This window comes from Rhinolophus sinicus, chromosome 17 (genome assembly GCF_057876585.1).
Source record: "Rhinolophus sinicus isolate RSI-liver-muscle chromosome 17, RSI-T2T, whole genome shotgun sequence".
Classification (NCBI taxonomy): Eukaryota; Metazoa; Chordata; class Mammalia; order Chiroptera; family Rhinolophidae; genus Rhinolophus; species Rhinolophus sinicus.
Window position 1 is genome coordinate 49,922,723 of NC_142517.1, and position 16,744 is coordinate 49,939,466.

At 46.0% G+C, this 16,744-nt stretch overlaps 1 protein-coding gene across 10 annotated transcripts in view; it reads right to left on the reverse strand.

Annotated features, from left to right (window-relative positions):
* Positions 1–12,924, reverse strand: part of DGKG (diacylglycerol kinase gamma) — a 197,702-nt gene extending 184,778 nt beyond the window's left edge. For 4 of the 10 annotated variants that reach the window (XM_074329122.2, XM_074329109.2, XM_074329118.2 and 1 more), the window contains exon 1: positions 12,599–12,917. The gene's annotated coding sequence lies outside the window, so the exon portion shown is untranslated. Of the gene's footprint in view, positions 1–12,598 lie in introns of all 10 variants that reach the window. The other 6 variants (XM_019735850.3, XM_019735845.3, XM_074329136.2 and 3 more) reach the window with 3 other exon arrangements.
* Positions 12,925–16,744: the final 3,820 nt, after the last annotated feature.

Sequence of the window (16,744 nt, forward strand, 5' to 3'; positions counted from 1 at the left end):
TTTTTTTAAATAAAATACTGTTTTTCTGATTGTATATGAACAGATTTTTTTTATTGTTATAATTAATAACTTTCACCAGAATATATCTTTAATTTTTCCTGGTACACAATGAACTATTTTGAACAGAAATCAGGAAAATATTTTTATATTTTTTTTATTATAATTCATTGTCCATGTTATCCTCTTCTCAAAAATCCTGCTTTTTTAGATTTAATGTGCTGAATTGTAGCCTCCATTTTTTCACTCATTATTTCATTTCTTAATGTGTTTTCTATCAGTACTGTGAGAATTCACAGTCATCTTTAGTTTTCCGCATTGTTCTAATATTTATGCTGCCATTACATGATTTTAATTCCACAAAATATTTTTCATTTTAAAGGAGGCAAAGTTTCCTAATCTCAGATTGCTCCTTTTTGATAATTTCTGCTATGTCTACTTAAGTCTCTGTAAATATAACTTGGAGATTTTTTTTAAAGTTTTCTTTTTTTACAGTGTCTATTTTATAGAGATATTACTTTTATGTTCTTAGATGTCTCTCTTCTTTAGAATTGCTAAATATTGTTTTCATGAACTTCCACCATGTGTTTACTGAGAGTGAGTTCCACGGTCCAGTGCTACCGTGTTTCCTCAAACATAAGACCTAGCCAGACAATCAGCTCTAATGCATCTTTTGGAGCAAAAATTAATGTAAGACTCAGTCTTATTTTACTAAATATAAGACCGGGTCTTATATAATATAATATAATACTGGGTCTTATATAATATAATATAAGACTGCGTCTTATATTAATTTTTGCTCCAAAAGATGCATTAGAGCTGACTGTCCGGCTAGATCTTATTTTTGGGGAAATGTGTGCTGGTCAAGGCACGTTCGAGGAGGCATTAATTAATGTGATTGAGATGTTTCCCATTGTGTGTGTGTGTTTGTGTGTGTGTATTGCTTTGTGAGCACTTACAAGAGAAAGCAATGATCCCTTGGAACTAACCAAGTTTCACTCAGAAGTCATAGCAGGTGTTTTTTACGTCACTTTGACTGATATGTTAGTTATGTAACTCAGGAAAAAATATAGACTGTAGACTGTAGATTGTAGTTGTAAGCACAGGATATTAGGCAAGGTTTTCCATAATCCTTGCAGGCATGAGGGAGAAATATCTGTACAATGCAAAGACAGAGACAATGTGCAAGCAAGACCATGGCTAGAGTGCAGTGTCCAGCGTAGGTTCTGATGCTTTGATGGTTTTTAGAGAAATTGTAATGCATTCATAGGAGATTGGCCAAAAGAGCTAAGGAATTTTAAATCCTGTAATTTGAAGAATCACTGAGGGAGCTTCTTGTTTAGCAATGTTTCTTAACTCTACTGAACAATGGTGTCACTTGAGTACCTTTAAAAAAACTACTCAGTCCCAGGCCCCCAAACCAGACCAATTAAATCAGTGTCTCCATGAGTGAGATCCACAACTGCTAGTTTTGCAAAGCTCCCCAGGTAATTTTAATGTTTAATCAGAGTTGAGAACAATTGTTCTAGTTTACGAACTTGTGAGGCTCAAATGTGGAAGAGGAATATAAGCGTTTCTGTATCAAACACTATGCCTGACCATTCACCTGGCAGAAGTGGACATAGGTCTACCTGAGTCAGCAAATGGCTACTGGAACAGCTCTCCTGCCAAGCCCAGACTCTCAATGCTGTGAGACGTTTCCTTCCCTTTTTAAAGATGCTTGATCTCTTTGACATGGATCTTTCAGATACTGGCAATACATGTATCAAGATAAATGAGAGAGAACCAAGATGGCAGGGTAGATAGACACTATGCCTACATCCTTTCCTGAATACATTAAAATTACAACTAAATTATAGAACAATCAATCTGAAGAGCCATCTGAAGTCTAGCTGAACAGGAGACCTATAACTAAAAATATAAATAAGGCATGTTGAGATTGGTAGGAGGAGCAGAGACACGGAATGAGCCACAAGCCTCCCTGTGGAGATTGAGAATAGAAGGGATATCTTAGCTGCAGAGGTTCCCCCCTGGAGGAGAGAAGGACCTCAGCCTCCCACACCAGGGTCCCCCGCGCAGGTTACTGGTGCCAGGAAGAGGAGCCCCCACACCATCTGGCTGTGAAAAACAGTGGGAATTCCACCCATTCATGAAGGCTGCGGGAAGCGCAAGCATCTTCTTAAATGGCCTGTGCACAGACTCTCTCGCTCGCCTTTGGCTCCAGCAGAGAGTCGGTGACTTGGGGGGACTCGGAGACATAGGGGGAGCAGACACTGAGGTGGGGGTCAGGACTGGAAGACAGTCAGCATTTTCCTGCTGAAGGGTCCTTCTCCCATGTAGCCAGCAGGCGGATGCCATCTTTCCTGTGTTGAGCCCTCCCCCTACGCTTATGGCCAAATCTGACTCTGACTGGCCTGGTGAGCTCTGCTTCTCCTCCCTGCTGACTCAGCTGAGAACCCGATTCATCCAACTCATGAACTGCCAGAGGCACTTCCTCTGTGAGCAGCCAGTGCATCCCACATTGCACTCTTTCATTAAAAACTATTGGAGTCCACAGGACCCAGGCAGGCAGCAACTGGTCTTGGTGAGCTCTGAGACTTTTGCTGAGTCAATCCAGGCTCAGCACTGGCACAAAACCACAGTCTACATTAACCTGGTGACCACAACTCTTTCCACTCTAGTGACTCCCTGAGACCCTGCCACACCCAACTCACATGCCACATGAGACTTTATCAGGGGCTGAACCTTAAGGGAGCCAGTAGGTAGCAGCAGGCCTCTGGGTGTCCTGGCTTTTTGCAGTTACCGCAGGCCTGGTACTGGTGCCATCTGTCCTCAGTTTGCAGCGTGGCTTCTCCCACATTCCTTCAAGTTTAGCACAGGCAGCAAACAGCTGAGGATCGCTTTGTAGCTCCTACCAGGTAGCCCTCAGCTGGTAACAGGCAGTGGCTGACCTGGGCCTGCACTGGAGCCCTTCCCAACAGGCCCCAGATTCAACACACTTGGAGGTTGGTTTCAGACCACAGCAGAGCACCAGCCAATTAGCTCCACAAGTGGCACACACAAAGGGTGGTCTCAACAGGCACCAGAACCCATTGGGGCAAATCCAACTCAGTGGAGTAAGCCTCCTGCACAGCAGCCCATAAGCCGTAGATGTGGCCAAACCAGAAAGCCAGTCAGCCTGAGGGTCAATCCCACCCACAGATGTGTCAATAGCAATCAAGGCTCAACTACAACAGGCTCAACACACGACTCACACAAGGGACAGTCCTGGAGCACCCGGTGCAGGTGACCAGGGAGACTGTGCCACTGGGTCCCACAGGACACCTACTACATGAGGCTACCAGACCAAGACTGGGAGACATAGCAGATCCACCTACTACATAGAAACAAACACAGAGAGGCAGCCAAAATGAGGAAACAAAGAAATACATCCCAGATGAAATAATAGGAGAAAAATCCAGAAAAAGAACTAAACAAAATAGAAGCAAGCAACCTACCAGAGACAGTTCAAAACAATGGTTATAAGGATGCTCAAGGAACTTAGTGAGAACTTCAACAAAGAGAGAGCAAGCATGACAAAGGACATAGAAACCATAATAAAGAACCAGTCAAAAGTGAAGAATACAATAACTGAGATGAAGAAAGCACTTCATTTCAGTGCATTTCAGTGCTGGAGAAGGAATCAGCAGCAGACTAGATGAAGCAGAGGATTGAATCAGTGATTTGGAAGACAATACAGCATAGAACACCCAAGTGGAACAGCCAAAAGATGGTGGCCAGATGGGAGGGGGCCTGGGAGTGTCGGTGAAAAAAAGTGGAGGCGATTAAGAAGTACAATAGGTTGTTACAAAGCAGTTATGGGGATGTAAGGCATAGCATAAGGAATTATAGTCAATAATATTGTAATAACTGTGTACGGTGTCAGATGGTTACTGGACTTATGGTGATCACTTCTTTAGGTACATAAATGTTGAATAACTATGGTGTACACCTGAAATTAATATAATATTGTATGTTAGCTATATTTTTAATAAAAATCTTAAATTAAAGAAAAGAAACACACGAAAATTGACTCTCCCCTGATCTCCTCAGCTGTTGTGGTTTCACCTACCTCTTACACGATGACCCCCTAACCTGGTTCTCTAGCCACAAGGCTCATCTATCAACTACATTCCCATCTGGAGCTCTCACTGACACCTCAAATGTAATATGCCCTTAATTGAATCACTATCTAACCCCATTCTTGCTCCTGTTCCTTAGTTCTCATGGTCAATGGAATTGCTATCCTCCCAGGAACACAAAGGCAGAAGCCTGGGAATTACCCTTAGTTCCTCTGCCTCTCTCTCACTATCCTCACAACCACTCAATTACCAGTTCTTTCCAGATACTATCCCTCCCTCCATCTGAACCACCTACTTTAGCCTTTATAAATTCCCAGGACAGTCTCCCTGTAGGTTCCCTGCTTCCTCTCTTCTCCCCTTCCAACACTGCAGCCAGAGGGGTCGTCTAACGTTAAAATCTGACCATGTCAGTTCCCACTTAATTTCTCAGTGCCCCACCCCCCACTGTCTATGAGAAAAGTTCCACACTCTTTAATTTGACAGACAACATCCTCCTGCCCGTATTTCCACTGACCTACCATCACTTCCAAACTCAGTTTTTGCTCTAGCAACATTAACCTGTAGACAAGCACTGCCTCTGAGCCTTTGCTTGCACTCTTCCCTCTACCTAGAATGTATTATCCACACTCACTTCTTCACTAAACTTCTATTCATCCTTTAAATCTCAGCTGAAGCTCATCTACTCCAGAGACTATTACCTGACCTCCTTGGTCCAATGCCTTCCTAAACTGGTGAGGTGACCCTCCTCTGACTCTCATCTAAAGACAATGCTACATATTATCTGTTTCTGACTCTGTTCCACACAGTTCCACCAGCTCCTGGAAACCCAGTTGGTCCTATTCCCAGAAACCAGTCCTATGCCTAGCACAGAGGAGGTGCTCAATATATATTTGAAGATTTAGTGTTAGTCAAATGACTGAATGAATCTCCTCAGGAGTGTGTTTTCCAGGATTTGCGTAATTCATGGATTAGGACTAGTAGGGGCTTTGGGGTAGAGTGGAAACCTCCTCAGCTACAGGAAAATATGGCTACTGGCTTCTTAACTGTTGGGAAGGATCACTTTGTGACCAGCTAAAGCCTGATGAACATCCTGGCATGAGAAAAGGAAGGAGACCACCTTCACTAGTGGGTGTCCTGGGGTCAGGTTCTGGGGATCGTGGACATCCTTGTTGATAAAATCTTGGGATGGGGACTGAATGACAGTGCCCATTTTTGTGGCTCTCATAGATTCTGGAAGGAACACTCTGGCCCTCTGGGAGATCAAGAGAGCTGTCTCTAGTTCTTTCACTTTAAATGAAAGGCAGGGGCACTGAGGCAGCGGGTAAAGTGCTGGAGGCTGCTGTTCCAGAGCAGAGAGGTGGAGAAATACAGCAAAGAATAAAAACATTTGGGCTAAAACATTCCAGTATTTCAGGATTTAAGGGTCAAAATGGCCTTGCTGACCTCTGGCCACTTGGAACTTTCATGCCAGATGAGCCATTAGGAAAATGAAAAATTGGTTTCTGTGTAGATGACACTGCTTATGCCTTAAGCGAGGAGAAAACTCTCCATGCAGACCATGCAGAAGGGAGTGATGGGCACAAATGAATATCTGTGCAGTGAGGTCTGGGGTTTGTCAGCTGTTGTGTGGCCACTGAGTTTATCTCTCATCCTTTTTCTTGCCATAGTGGATTCTTCTAGATTGCAGCCTTTGCTTTGGTAAAATCGCACTAGTGAAATGAGGCTAGTAGCATCTATGCTGCTTGCCTCACACCTATGATAGGAATCAGGAGAAATCATGAATATGAATACATTGTTATCTTCTAAGTGTAGCACATGTGTAAAAGACGGCTATTCTTATTGTCATTTTAATTATTAAAAAAGTCTTTTTTTTCCTTTAAAAAACTCTTTTCTTACTTGAACGTTTCCTCTCTGTCTACCTGTCCTGCCATGGAAACCTTTTGACTTCATTTCCCATTTGGAAAATAAGCTCCCTCTTCCTTTCTCCCTTTAAATCATGATGTCAGGAAAGAATCTTTAATTTTCACTGAGGCATCAATTACTTCAGAGTTTAATTCCAAGAGAAAATGGAAGACTTCTGCAGAAAACAAAGCCTTAGGCTTCTTCACAAAAGAAGATGAAAAGGAATTATGCACTAGGGGAAGAGTGGGAGACCTGGCTTCCCATCCTGGCTGAGTGACCACAGGTAGGGCCCTTCCCCTTTAGATGGAAGATTCCTAATTCTGAAGAGGAAGGCCTGGGACCAGGTGCTCTCTCGGCTCCTTCCCTGGTCTTATTTTTAATGATACTAGAGACTCGTAGATATGCCTCAAATTAATAGAAGTCTTTTGGTCTGATTGAGTAATATCCCAGGGTGCTAAGACAACATGCAACTGAGATCACTAGACCACTCTTTAGAATCACAGAGTAAGGAAGCCACTATCACCACCACTACCACTACCCTGTCCCCATCACTACCATCATCACCAACCACAACTATCACCACCACCACAACCCCATCACTGCCAACAACCATCATTACCACCACCATTACCACCACCACCACCACCGCTGCTACCACAACCACCATCACCAACAACCACAATTGCCACCAACTATCACCGCCAACCACCACTACCACTCTCATTACTGCCATTATCGTCACCATCATCACTACCACCACCACCATCTCTTTCATGGCAAATACAGTTCTAGCTTTAAAAATGGGAATAACATAAAAATTTCTTAACTTTAGGGGTTGATGATAATCTCAGGAAACATTCTGGAATAGGATGTGGAATGAGCTTTTAGGGCTAAAGTCATCAAAGTAGTCTATGCCAGATTAACAAAATTGCTTATTTGACAATGTTATTGGGCAGACAGATCAGGGAAATACCAGTGATAAAGAATATCAGAGCTTTATTAAGAACTGTGATAAGATTCCCCTGATAATCTTTTTAAAAAAGATAAATATGAACTGAGTGATAGTACAAGAAATTGAATATATTTTCTAAAAGAGCACTGTTTAGTTATTAAATTAATATCTATCTTTCAGGAGCATATAGCGGAATGCCTCAGAATCCTGTAATATTCATCATTTTTATTGATGACTGAGTTGAAAAGGTCATGCTCATCAGATTTGGGGATGAGAGGAAGCCAGCCAGAAGGAACAACAACTACACTGGATAACAGAATCAAAGCCAGAAACATCTGGGGAAGCTGGCAAGATAGACTGAATCAAACAGATAAAATTAGGAATAAATGTAAGGGTTTTGTATTTGGGTCCCAGGTAGCATCTATATAAGCATGGGGGCAATACAGTTCAAGACCAAATTTAAAGAGGTTTTTTTTCCTTTTTTTTTTTTTTTTTCCAGTTCATACTAAACTTGATAGGTATTTACTGGTATAGATTTGTAATTCAACCTTATAGGGTTTCAACAGAAATATGAAAAGTACAACAAAGAAAGTGATCATCTCACTCTACTTGGTGATTAGGCTTCCCTTGAAATTCTATATTTTATTCATTAAGAATAAAGAAATTAGAGAAAACTGGGGCAAGAGTATAATGATAGCGAGGACGCTGGAGCCAATGGCCTGTGAGGCAGGATGGAGCAGTGGAAAGGGCCCTGGCAAGGGAGTGGGGAGCCAGGTTATGCCATTAATTGGCTGGGGGATTCTGAGCAAGCCAGTATTTCTCTTTGGAGCTGATGACAGGCCCCCTTGAGAAGAAGCAGAGATGGTGGGGGTTGGCTGGCCTTTTCTCCTAGGTTTTGGCCCGCTGGTTAGGCCACACTATAAGTGGGTTTTTTTCTCCCTACCTCACCCATTCAGGCACAAGACCTCATGAACCTGTAAGCAAAATTTCACACTCTTGAAATGCCATTAACATTCGCAAATTATACCAATTCTTTCCCTTGGGAAGGCTCCCAAAGTACCCTTTCTCTAACTTCCTGGAAAGCCAAAGATGATGGTAATTCATATTTGCATTACCACACATAACACATATTGAGGTAGGAAAGGAAAAGGCCTAAGAGAATAGGCTTTGAAATCAGAGGGGTCTGAGGTAAACTCAGCCTCTCCCACTAGCTTTGTGACCACTTACTTAAACTTTCTGAGACTCAGTTTCCTTGTTTATGAAATAGGGTCAATAACAGGCTCTTAGTGATGTGAATATTAAGTGAGACAATGCATGTACAAAATGTAGCACAATGTGGGGCACAAAGTAGGTGCCCAACAAACGGTATAGATAATGTTAATACTACATTTACTACCACCAACCCTCCTCTTTCTTTCTGCTCCTCCTCCTGGGCAGGCCAGGCACTGGGCTGTTTGCAGAGGAAACAGTGGAAAAGAAAATTCACACCCCCTGCCTACACCAAGCTTATAATTTAACCAGCACTGTCCAGTTGAGCTTTCCACAATGATAGAAATGTTCCAAATGTATATATTCTCCAGTATGGTAGCCAGAAGCCATACGTGGCATTTAAGCACTGTGACTAGTGTGACTGAGGAACTGAATTTTAAATTTTATTTAGTTTTAATGAATTAAATGAAAATGGAAATAGTCCCATGTGGAAATAGACAGCACAGCTCTAGACACATTTCAGTTATATTTCTGAGACTGACCAGTCTGAGCAGAATAAAGATGCAGCAAAAGAGAAATGCACGTAAAGCACCCAGAATATTACCTGGAAGGTTCTCTTATGTTTTCATTCATCACATTTAATTATCTACCGTACATAAGTATTATCTCAGGTGCTGGGGGTACAGTGCCAGCTGTACCTCCAAGGAGCTCACAGTTTAGTGGGGGATATACAGATAAGTGATTTGAGGTAAGTGTACACACAGGTGCTACAGGAGCAGCAGAGAGAAGTCTCTAACCCGGATGAGCAGTCAGGGAGGGCTTCCCAGAAGGACACTTTAAGACAAGAGCGGTCTTGAATAAGTAGATCTCATAGTGGGGGCTCAATGGATATTTTTTCCATTTACAACAGATTATATTCCAAGGCCACTAAGCCCACTGCTGGTGGCAGAGGTGGCTATGAGGCACCGGGGAAAACTCACAGCTACAGCCAATTTGTTTTCTTTGAAAATTTCCCCTTTGTGGCTTTTTTGTATTACCTAATTCAATTTCTCTTGTGTGGCCACATTTTCTTCACCTGAGAACATTTTTTTATTGAGGTGTGTCACCTTATTTTTATTGTTTTATTAGTAGTTACTAACCATGAGTGATTTGGAGGGGGGGGGCTGGTGAACTCGGTTACACATAATGTGACATCAACTCCCACTGTGGTTCGGTTGTGGAATTCAGACACTTGGTGTAAACAAACAGCTCTGTGAACACGGCCAGTCCGTGAAGAAGCCATTACTGATTGGTTAGGCTGGATGCATCTGGCTGTGATAGCGATACACATTCATAGGAGCAAGGGCTGTTCTAATTATTTGTGCAGAGAAGGGGGATCTGATGCCCATTTACATAGTTTACACAGTAGTTTGATTTATTCAAAGTTAATGTGTGATGTCTAGCCGGAGAATTCTGCAACTGACACATGCTTACATAAAAACAGGTACAGCTTTATTTTGTATGGTTTCCATAATCATACTTGTGTGTAAAAAGCAGGACGGCAGGTGTGACTCCTCCCATGAGGCCAAGGGTGTGCTCACGTGGTCTGGCTTGGTTGTGTGAGGCCCTGGTCTAGTGAGTCCCTAGAGATGACCTGCTTTAAGTGTGGCAGAGTTGCCTCAGCTGGATGAAAGTGTAAACTGGTGTAGCCTTTTGGAAAAGCAGGTTGTCAGATATTTCAGGAGGCTTAAAACATTCATGCCATTTGGCCCAGTGATTCTCCTTCTGGGAATCTATCCAAAGGAAGTATTTGGAAATGTGTGCAGCAAAGACTTTGCCCAGCTAGGGATGTTGTACAGAGTTATTTGAGTTGCTAAAGACAGGAAACAACTTAAACGACTAACAGTGTAATAATAAGCAGCCATGAAAACGATGTTCATGAAGGACTTGCTACAACACTGATTAGGAAAAAAATAGCTACAGAGGCTAAGCAAGTATCCAGGAGTCAGGCAGCCTGGGTTTGAATGCTGGCTCTGTCGCTTATTAGCTGTGAGACTTGGGCAAGTCACCTGAACTTTGTGGGGTTGATAATACGTACTTGCCTCAGAAAGACTTCTGGGTATTAAATGACAGTCAATATAAAATAGTTAACACCCGGAAAGTACATGTTTTAAGTACCCAGTAAACGTTGGCTATCTATCCACTGTAGGATTTCAAGGCATGAAAATAGATGGGAAGGAAATAGGCTAATATGTTAACAGTGGGGAATCTGGGTGGTTGAATTGCGGGTGCTTTGTATGATTCTTTGCACACTTTTCAACTTACCACATTTTCTGCTTTCAACAGGAATTATTTTATACTAAGAGTATATCATAATGACATAATACAATAAGATATTTTTTAAAAAAAGAGTTTTACGACAACAAAAATGGCACTTCTCTCTTCCCCCTTCCCTTCCAGGGGAGTAGCTGGGGGTAGGTAGCCTCCTCCCCTGAAAATGGGCTGGAGAGGGTACAGCTGCTGCTGTATGGGTTCTACCCCCTGCAGAGTCGCACATGTGCAGGGCCGGGATCTCTGGGAGTACAGGGCTGGCGGGATCCTCCACCAGTTGTTGAAGGTGCTCTGCGGAGGCTTGGGGGGGAGGGGGGCGGATGTCCTTAGTAGTTTCTTCTATCTCTGAGAATCTAGTTGCAAGATGCTCTGATGTTTATCATTTTATCCCCATGTCTTGGTTGATCTGAACCAAACACTGACATAAAATTGTAAGGTGGGAAAGACTCACATATTTGCTGCCCCTCATAAAAATACCCGTAATAACGCCTATAGCGCTGTACAGAAACGTGAAGTGAGATTCGCAAAGAAAAGACTGAGATCAGGAGTACAACAGGGGAACAACAGGAAAGTTAGCGTAATTGCAGCCACTTTATTTAATGAGTATAATTTATATTAAGAATGAGATCTCTGGCAAATACAGCCCTCTTTTAACACGACAAACGACGAAGTCCCTCCCTCCGTTAGGACATATCCCTGGAAGGAGACGGTCCTAAAGAACTAAGGTGTGTGTGTGTGTGTGTGTGTGTGTGTGTGTGTGTGTGTTTCTAAACAGTGATGACATTCCCCTCTCCCATGACCTAATGTCCTTCATTGACAACGAGGGTGCCCAGTGCTGCAGCAAGTGTCTCCGAGGGCTGTATTTTACACAAAGCATCGCACGCACCAAAATAACGAAGTCGTTCTCCCCACTGGAACCCGAGGGGCAGTTCCCCACTCTGTGTCCTGACCACCCCTAGTCCACACCTGCAGACCCAAGGTGCGTTCCCCTAAGCGCCGGAAATGAAAGAATAACAAACAGCCCTCTTAGGCCCTCCTCCCGAGAGCGAGGTCATTGTATGCTAATAAAGCCAGAGGAGACAACCTCGCGGCGCTGCTTGCGAGCGCGCCCGCGGGTTCGCAGCTCTCCCGCGCGCCACTGCGTCGCAGCCACAGAACACCTCGCGCGGCAGCAGGCCCTCTTGCCTCCAGGGGCGGAGGACGGTAGGGGAGGGGTCTTGCCCGCCACTCTGAGTTCATCAGCGGGATCGCTCACATCTGGGAGATGCCTCCTCGTTCCGATCCCCTGATTTCCACTGCAGTGATGGCGGGGATGCGGGAGCCGCGTAAGAATCACCTGTAGGGCTTTCGCACTCCACAGCCCTCTCCGCAAATTCCAGTCCTCTCGTCCAGAGGAAGAAAATCTCAATATGAAGGGTGAGATGGGCTAATGGAGTTTTCGAAGCCCCACAGGTGATACTAGATGTGCGCCCCTCAAGACACACACACACGGACATACACCTTGTGACTCCCAGATTAAACAAGTCAGCTATACGTTCTCTCGCGGATCGTCCTCCCCTTCCTTAGCTTATAGTATTTGTCAAGGTGTCCGTGTTCTCTTCAGCTTCCCTTTAAGCTCCCTTAGCCCAGGAGCTTTGCGGAGTGCCTCAAAGTCCTGGAACCCTGCGGGACCGTCAGAGGCTTTGGCGGCCAGCCGTTACGAAAAGTGTCCCCCGCTCCTTGGCGCCCCTGTGCACGCAGGAGCGCGAACTGGATACCAAGGCGCCAAGGGTAAGTGTACAAGGGGAGAAATGTGACCAGTTGCTTCAGCGAACTGCCTGGAGCAAGGCCGCCTCCCGCCCGCACACCTTTGAGGCTTGGAAGGTCCTCCCAATCCCAGAGGGAGCCAGTGCCCCACCCGTGCCGCTCCCGGTGTTCTCATCGTTCTAGCGGAGTCTCTCCTCCTGCAGGGGCTTTGGGGCTGGTGGCACCATAGGGGTGGGCGCAGTGGCCTCGGCTCCTTCCCCTGGCCACGGGACCGGCTCCCGCTTTGCCCTCCTTTTCCAAGTCGCTGCAGCCCGCGCCCCGAAGCCCGAGCCCCCCTCCGCCGCGCCGGCCACTGCCTTACCTCTCACCAGGCAACACTTGGTTGCGCGGTTCTCCGGAGCGCTCCTTCCTCGGGGCTTATTCCCTCACTCGGGAGGAAAAAGGAACCGAGAGACAGAAAAGGGACCGAAGTCGGCGTCTGGGCGTCCTTCCGCCCGCGCAGCCCTCTAGGGGAGGGGATGCCCGTGGGGGTGCCGCGGAGATCTGGCGGTCAGGCGTTAGGCAGCGCCAGCGGTCTTCTGCCTGCTCTGGTATCCGCCGCTCCAAAGCAGTCCTCGTCCGAGGCCCGCTACTACGGCACTGCGGCTCCCTGCCGGTAGCGGCTTGGTAAGTCCAGCTGCCACTCTCAGCGCGGAGCCCTGCCCCCGGGCGCAGAGCCCGCCCTCGCCACCCCCCCCCCCCCGGCGCGCGCACACACACACGCGCCACACACAAACGAGCGCGCGCTCACACGCACACACAGGAATGCGGATGGGCTCAGTGGGAACCTGCGCTCCTTTGGTGCAACTTGGGCGCGGGCATGGTTCTGGCACTTCTCACTGACAAGGCTTTGGCTTGGGAGGAGGAATTAGAAGCTTAGGGGTTCCGAGAGGACGTAGCTGTGGGGGGCTCCGCAGGGCGACAGAGGCCAGACGACTCTGGGGACGGAGGACAACTATTTGACAAATAGAATACCCACCGGGCATTTCCACATCTCAACCATGTCTAGGCTGCTTTACTATCTCGACCCCATCAGAGAGAGTAAAAATAAAAAATCAAGAAGTTCTCTCCGTTTTCCAGGAACTCCGTGTCTCTAGCCTCTAAATCACTGGCCCTGTCCAGGGGAATATTTCTGGCAGCGGATTGGTGGCTGGCTGTTCAATTTGAAAACAATCCTCAGGTGTGGTAGGGACCATCCATTGCAGCCCACTGGAGCGGGCTCTGATCACCAGGTAAGGTCTCAGGACTGAGGGTTGTTAATTCTCTTTTTATTTGTTCTTAGATGACTATGGGCTGTTCCTGCGCAGCAAACAGACCACTTCTTATTTTTAAAACATAGGCAAGCACAGAAAAGGCGCTGGGGTGTGGGGGAGGGCAGTAAGGGACGGGGACCAGCACTGGCCAAGGCACCAGTGATTTGTTGCTTGTTCTCTTTCCATGGCTTGCATGTCCGCATGGGGTAGAGGTGATGCTGGTGGTGACACTGTCTCAGGCATGTCACACCAGCAGGATGACTTCTGTCCATTTCACACCACATGTAGAGTCATTGGGAGTTTGGACTCTCATCTGTAAAATATGTGGAGTTTACCAGTTTCCAACAGCTGAGAATTCTTTTCTACCAGCAGGCAGTGAAGTTCCCTGGGTCAGGACAGCAGCCAAGAAAAGCTTTCTGCAGATGCAGAGGCGCCAAGGAGCTGTGGGTGTCTGGGCATTTGGGGAAGAAGTCTCAAACATGAATGTCAAAGGGCCCTGAGGACCCTGATGGTCAGTGTCCATACTGGGCCATTCGCAGGCAGGCTGATGGGACAAATAAGGAACTGACACTCAGAAATTTCCCCAAGGTTCCGCATGGCAATGAAGGCAGAGCCAGTACCAGAACCCTGTATTCACACTTCATCCCCAGTCACCACTCACATCTCATTCCATCACCTTGGGGTGGTTCTCAAAGTTTCTTTCAGCTAGACTGAAATAATCCTGGTGAGGATACTCTCAACGTTCTTTTATCTTTTCTTGTTTGCCTTCCACTCACTAACCCATTCATTTTACAACTATTGTTGGTGCAAAAGTAATTGTGGTTTAAAAGTTCAAAAATAATTGCAAAAACCGCAATTACTTTTGCACCAAGCTAATATTTATTGTGCTCCTACTAATATGTTCAGGCACTTTCCCTGCCTCTAGTCCTGGGCCTTACTTGGGAAGAAAGAGGAACAGAGAGACAAGAAGGGTTTAGAACTGTCCCTGTCCCTCGTAGAGGAAAAGGCTGGCACAGGCTCACTGGATATATTTTCACTGTGCTAGGTCGGGCAGATGTGGAAGACACACTGTAGCTTCTAAACTTAACATCCTCTGTGGAGGAAAACACACTCACATCCGTGTCAAATGAAAACATTTTCGCTTTGTCTAAAGAAGGCGAAATGGAGGGAGCGCCTCTATTTAGCTGAGTATCATGATGGATTTGGAGATGCATGCTTGCAGGTAGGGGTTGGGGCAACACTGAGCTGTTCTGCCTATTAGAACAGGAAGACAGTTGGATGGGAGGTAGGGTAGACACTCAGAAATAGAGTGCACAGACTAGACGTGGCTGGGAGCACACTGAGAAGTAATGCGAGAGAAACTCCCAGAACAGGGCTGCCAAGTAAGGATTTAGAGAACGGGAGTGTTTGCAAAGATTGGTAAATACTTTGCTGGGAGGAAGGGGAGTGGGTCTTGCTATGAAGTCCCTGCTTTCTAGCCTTCCTATGAAATAAATACTTTGTAAAGACACTATTTTCCCCAATTTGTTTGTGAGTAGATTCCTTTGGGAAACTGAGGGTGATGCTGAGTTCAACATCTGGGTTGATGCAGGGTGAGTACAGATAAGCCTGTGTGGACAGAAGGCTTAAAGACAGCTGCCCCCTGGGTACCAGCTAGTAACATGTGGGAAAAGGGTGGTAATAGAGGCGGAAACAACGAGGAAGGCAGGGAAGGCTGGGGTTGGGAGAAGTACCAGGATGACCAGTTATGTTGATTAAGGCATCATGAAGCAGGTACTTTTGTGCTGGGATTTAAAAGGGGAGTGGGAACCTGACACAGAGATCAGTAGGATAAGAGTACTACTGAGGCTGAGGGGAAGCAAAAGTACAGGAGAACAACTCATGGTGAGTTCTGGATCTTCAATAGAAGAAAGAAAGGTTGGGACCATACTGTGGAAGGTCCCCAAGTGCTCTGCCAGTGGTATAGACTTCAGGCTCGGAGTATGAAGGTGTTATTGAAGGTGTGCATTTTTTGTTTTTGTTTGGTTTTGACAAGGAGGGACTGGGAAACAAGCTGGGAAGCCTCTGATGCCAGCTTTCCCAAGAAAGGCCTTCCTGGCCAGAATGGGGTGATGGGGTGGTGGTGGTGGGGTGGCGGGGAGAGCTTGCTGCTGCCCTCCTGAGGAACCAGAACCCAGGTGAAGGGCTGAAGTCCAGCCCACCCTCCACTAGCCCCGCATGCAGCCTGGCATGGCTGTATTTGCCTGGAGGAAGGGGTACCTTTTCTCTACTTTGCACAGAGGCTTGGTGTGGGCTGACAGAGGCCCTGGCTGCTGAACAATGTCTGAAAAGGCTGAAGCCACAGTGAAACAAACGAGGATTTACTGAGCATTTGTGTGTATGCAAATGCAAGGTAAAGTGGAAAGAGTCTTGAAATGAGGAGTAGCTGTGAAAGAGAGCTATGAGCAAAGGGCTGAAGGCAAGGAAGCTGGAGGCTTCTAAGAATGGGTTTTTAGCCCCCATGGCCACTCTAATGCCATTCCCGGTCACCCTTGTTTCTGAGAGAGCATTTTTTTGATGTTTAACTGGCTCAACACTTTACATTCCCTGAGACTTCAAAATTGGGGGCTCACCCTCATCCTGTTGCACCAGGAATACATCATCCAAACCGACAGCTGATGCCTGATCGCCATTGCCAAGGCGAAGCCAGGCCTGTGTCAGGTACCTGTGTCTAGAAATTTTTATGTTGGGTTGTCTCTAACAAGCTGGGTGAACAGCATGGGACACTGTGCACAGCTGAGGTCATGGAATGGGGTCGGTGACTGGGCACCAGGAGATCTGCATTTAAGTCCCTGCTCAGGGGGCTCAGTTTGCCTTTCTGGGCCTCACTTTTCTCAACTACAAAAACCAAAAGATTACATGAGATTCTCTCCAAGCTGCCTTCCACCTCGTGTTTCATGATTTCATATAGGATATTTCCATTTTATCAAACAAGTACAGGATGGGACTTGATACTAGCCAAGTCCTGACCTTAACTTTCCTCTTTGCTTTGATTGTGAAGTTTGTGCTGGAGAGAGATTGCAAGACTGTGGGAGGGGGACAGAAACACCCGGAGGCTCGGATCTTGGTCATAGTTTACCACAAACGGGATTCAGGATTCGTGGATCCAGCCCTGGAAATGTGGGCAGATCAGGCCCCTCTGTGGCTGCAGTTTTCTTATGGTAAATAAGGAGGTT